Source organism: Fukomys damarensis, unplaced genomic scaffold, assembly GCF_012274545.1.
Source record: "Fukomys damarensis isolate Sample0158 unplaced genomic scaffold, DMR_v1.0_HiC HiC_scaffold_30, whole genome shotgun sequence".
NCBI classification, from domain to species: Eukaryota; Metazoa; Chordata; class Mammalia; order Rodentia; family Bathyergidae; genus Fukomys; species Fukomys damarensis.
The window spans coordinates 29,776,415-29,781,909 of NW_022900942.1; the positions used below are offsets into that span (position 1 = coordinate 29,776,415).

Here is a 5,495-nt window from a genome sequence, read left to right on the forward strand (position 1 = left end):
CCTGAGTTCTAATCCTGGGCCTGGGGACTTAGCAAATTTTTTATCTCGAGCAAGTGACTTAATTTCTTTCTGCTTCCGTTTCCTCAAACTAAAAATTGGGACATTTACAGTACCCACCTTGTAGGTCTTGAGAATTAAATACATTTAAAAATGCTGACAGGTAGGAAGAAAGATAGTGTTACATATCTTCCTCTTATTTTTTAAATAGGCATTAACACAATTCCAGAAAGCCTACATATTGTAATGTGAAAATGTGGTATGGCATCTCATTAAATTTAAAAGGGGGGGAGGGAGGAAATCACAGAGCAGCAATTATCACACAGAGCCATTTGTATTTTTAAACCCCTAATGACTAGATACAAGAGTTAAAGTTTTCATGGAAGGGAAGAATTTAAACTTTTTTTTTTTTTTTCAAGGTGGGAAATTTACAGTCACTTCCTTATTTAGGAGTAAGTGAACATAGAAGGTCACTTTATAGCAGGCTTGCTCTTACTTTTCTTAGTAGTGGAATGTAAGATCAGGATACAAGTTTGCCCTAGGGGAAGGGTGTAGAAGGATCTTTAAAGTTCAGGCTGAGATTACCTTTTCTAAGAGCCTGTAGCATGAGGTGGTGATTTGGGAAGTGCTGCTGTATTAGAATGATTATTCTTTGAGGCCTGTCAGCAAGAATAAATTTCAGTGACCCACAAAAGAAGTGATCTCAGAAGGAAGAAAAGCCTAAAGAGTAGGGGCTCTAGAGGGGGGCACCCTGGCCTGGAGTACATGGGGGTGGCAATTGTAGCTGAGATGGGAAGCCTGTTTGGACCTGTTTTCTTGACCTGGAAGACATACCTGTGAAGTGGATCTCATAGTCCCTTTGTGGGCAGGGATGTCCTAACAGCAAGAATCTCTTCATTGTTTTGGACAATCCCATAAAACTGCACAGGAACAACTGTCAACTGGGATCCTGATAGTCACAGAAACTCAAGCAATTAAGAATTAAATTAGGCTTGCCAGTTCTCTTCCCGATTTCTGGAAGGAAATTGATCTCTTGAACCCAATACTAGAGTGCGAAGACAAACCAGGGCAGAGGTAGATACTAGATTCATCAACATGGATATAGATGTGCATGTTGATTAGGTGTAGATATGTCAGAGATAGGTGAACAGGTTGATGCAAAGATGTATAAATGGAATAGGACCTTTGACGACCAGAAATGGGTTTACCCCACTATGCATTTGAAACTCTAGCAAATGCAGAGTAGACAGCAACTATAATGTATTAGTTTAAAAATTTAGACTTGGGGTCACTTGGGTACTTGTAGTCATGTGTCCAGTGAGGTACTGATGAATGGCTAACTTTCATCTTCCTGGGGAGAGAGCCTAACTTTTTAGTGTTTGCTGATTTCAGTGCTCCCACCTGCAGAATTTTAAGCCAACTATGTGACATCCCTGAACATGAAGTTGGGAAGAATGTACCCAATTGGCTCTGATGATTTGGAGCATTTGCATAGTTTGGTCCCAGTTCCACCAAGCATTTACTGAGTCAAAACCTCTGGGATTGAGGCTTAGAAGTATGAGTTTTAACATTACCATTGACTATACATAAATTGAAGAATCAAATCAGTAACATTTAGATCTCTAATATTTGCTGAAGAAAATTAACATAAGAGAAATAGTAGCTTTTATAGTAGTTATTTTGGTTTCTTTATTGTGAACATATGTGCTATGGTGCACTTATTTCTAACTTCTAAAATTTGAAATTTAAAAGAAAAAATGTATTGTCTTAAAAATATATAAAATGTACCACCTTAACCATTTTTCAGTGTACAGTAACGCTATTTGTATATTGTTATGTAGCAGAACTTTGGATGTTTTGCATCTTGCAAAACTGAAATTGAATACCCTTTGAACAACAAGTTCCCCCTTTCTCCTTTCTTTTGGCAACTGCCATTCTATCTTGTTTCTGAGTCTATCTGCTTTAAATATAAGTAGCACTATGCAGCATTTTTCTTTCAATGATTGCCTTACTTCACATAGCATGATGTCCTTATGGCTCATCCACATTATAGTGTATAACATGACTTCCTTCTTGGATAAGGCTGAGTAGTATTCCACTGGATATGCACGCTGCATCTTTTTCATCCATTAATCCTCTGATGATCATTCATTGCACATAGTGCTACAGTGATTATTGGTATGCAAATATCTTTTCAAGATCCTATTTTTAATTTTTATATATGCTAATTTATTTCATTTATACTGCTACTTTCTCTTAGTTCATTGAAGACAAAGAGTTGTGCTTCTATCCTTCTTCTTCCTAAAACAGTCTTTTTTGTCTGTGACATGTAATCTGACTAACATTTTGGCCATTCTAAGATTATGATACACGGTATGTTAATCATTGTTATTCTCTAATTATTTGGTTATGAAATGGTTTAATTTTTCATAGAAGAGTGCTTTTGATACTTTATTAATATCTACTTGTATTAAATTAAAATAAAAAATAATAATAGTAAAAAAATTCCTAAGTTTTATCTTTCTGGATATATACCCAGAAGTGGGAATTATTATGCATACAGAAATGACATTATTACTAGTTATTAAATTATTGGCTACTACTTGACAAAATAATAATAAATTTAATTTTTGAAAGTCATAGCTAGAGATTTACTGAAAATTGGAAAAAAAAAATCACCATTGCTGTGAAGAACACATGATGAGACACTGGAATAACAAAGAATTCTATAATCCTCGCTATGCTAGAAGTTTAAAGTCTAATTCAGAGAAAGAGGAGTAATATATAAATATATTACTACACTTGATCTTAGCCAAAAGGCCGAGAAGCGATATAAATATATTACTGATAGTAGCTTATATTGAAAATAAACAAGTTCATCTCATACACTGTTCAAAAGCTGGTAAAATCATTTTACAAAACTGTTGGTAATGTCTAATAAAACTAAAATGTGTGCACTTGTGATCCAGTAATTCAAGGCATGTAATAGGTATATCTGGGGTATGTACCCAAGAGAAAGAAGTGTGTATATCCACCAAAATGTACTTGTAGCATGTTAAAAGCACCTCCACTTAATCCTAGCCAAAATTTGGAAGTCCTAAATTTGAAGAGGTTGAGTAGATAAAGAAATTGTATATTTCTGCAGTGGAATTCTCACCAGTAATGAAAAGAATACTTTTAAGATGGGTGTGGTGGTTTATGCCTGTAATCCTAGCTACTCTGGAGACTGAAACAAATTATTCTCAAGTTCAAGGCCATCCTGAGCAATTTAAAGAAACCATGTGTTAAAATAAGAAATAAAAAAAGGCTGTGGATGTAGTTCAGTGCTAAAATGCCCCTTTGTTCATTAAAACAAAGCAAAACAACAACAACAACAAAAAGACTGCCTTCTACAGGAAACCACAGGAATGAATCTCAGACACAGTAATAAGTGGAAGAAGCCAGAAGCACATGAATACTGACTGAATGATTACAAGTTCAGGGATAGGTACAATTAATGAAGGTCAATGAAGTCAAAGAGCTTGTGTATTGATTATGAAGACTATAAAGAAGAAAAAGGAAATTTTTCTGGGTGCTAAAAATATTCTCTATATTAACCTAGGTATTAGATAATATATTTGTGCATACAGTACATGCATAAAAATTTATTGACCTATACAATTATGATTTTTAATTTTTATCATATATATATTCAATTAAAACCAAGTTTAAGTGAATAAATCAGTACAGAGGAGTGATGAAGGAGGGTCAGGGAGCTAGAGCAGGCTTCAGGAGGAGATAAGAATCTAAGTGAATGAGATGGAAAGGGAGAAAGTGTTGAAGGGAACTGAAAGCAAGATTCAAGCAAGAATAAGAAAAGACAACAGTTTGTTCTATGACACAGATACCCAGAAAGTTTGGCAAACTTTGTCTCTTCAACATTCAACTTTCTTCCTCCAGATTAGAATCCTTGAAGTTTGGGTAGGGTTGATTTCACCATACTGCTAAGATTTGCCTATAATAGGCTTGAGCCTCATCAGAATAATTATTTTTGATGACCATAAACCAGTCATTACGTGGCTTGGCTGAAAGGTGAGTATATTCTAAAATGGTCCAGCAAGAGCTCAAGTGGGGACTTAGTGTCATGGTTCAGAGGGAACCAACCACTATCTCTTCTTGGAGGCAAGCAACAGCAGTTATCACCTTGGTTTTCACTGGTGGCCATCTCAGGATCATGAAGGAGTTAGCTTGATGCATATAAGTAAATCTGACCTGGGGAGAAAAATGGAAAAATTAAGCTGGAGCCCTAATTAATGCCTGTACTCTAAACTTTTCAGATTTGCAAACCTTTTATTGTTTAAGCCAATTTGAGGAATATTTTTATATTGCTTTCTAACCCAAATAACTTTCACATTATTTCTTGAATGATTCTTCTGGTTTCTATGACCATGGCCACTGTACTTTAGAATCTCATAATCATTGGTTAAGAAAGTCAAAACAGATGTCTACTTAATCTCTGCCTTTGCTTTCCTACCTTAATCCTCCATATTATTTCTAGAATGTTCTTCTCAGGCATATCTGATCACTGCTGCTATGTGCATGACCTTAATGACTTCATGCATCATGAACAAAGCCAATGGATTCAAATTTGCTGATGCAGTTTAAATACTTTAGTTCTTCCATCTGCTCATGAATCTAACAAGACCTTCACTTTCTAGCCTTTCTGCCTCGGCAATGAATACTTCACCCCAGAACATTCTTTTCTATCTGATATCAGAAAGGACCTCTTTTCTTTCCAGGTTCAACCCCCACCTATGGCATCCAAGAAGTTTACTTACATCTCTCCAGTTGATGGCAAATACTTGTTACATTATGTATGGTCGGGAGTCATACTTTCACCTCCTGGTAGCTCTTGATCAGTTTGTCAAATGTCCTAGTGAGTTATGGTTGTCTGTTCTATACCACTAGAGTGTGAATATAGGGAGGTCAGCGGCCCTATCTTTTCAATTCCCTTACACAGTTCTTCTCATAAAATAACCTCTCGGTGTCATATGTTCTAGGATTATTTGAGAAGATCTTGACTTCCTTTTAGGGAAGGAGATGGGGATAAACCTGGACAGCTTAGGTAAGAATGAGCACTTTTAGATTTTAAAAGCCACGATAAATGTTTTAAACCCAGTTGTTCTAGAGCATGTTGGGAAAGGTAGAAGGTTCTCTCTCTTTTTTTTAAATTCTTTTTATTCTATATTGTTTATTCTTTTTAAACCTTTTACCTTCTTAACCCTATGTTTTTCTTCAAGGAGAGGTAGCTGTTGAGTTTGAAGCATCGTGCAGTTTGAGAAGAAATAGGATGTGAACATGATTAGCATTTTTTTTCTTTTCTCCATTATGATTCCAGAATTGACCTTATGAATTATCTTGCTAACAAAGCAATGTGGCCTATCTGCTGGAGCTGTGGCTTTAAATGTTTTTGATGATAGCCTAGAATGCACATATGACACTGTATATCATAGCTGAAA

General features: G+C 35.6%; 1 pseudogene; it reads right to left on the minus strand.

Moving 5' to 3' along the window:
• Positions 1-2,680: 2,680 nt before the first annotated feature.
• Positions 2,681-2,829, minus strand: LOC117283806 (annotated as a pseudogene).
• Positions 2,830-5,495: the final 2,666 nt, after the last annotated feature.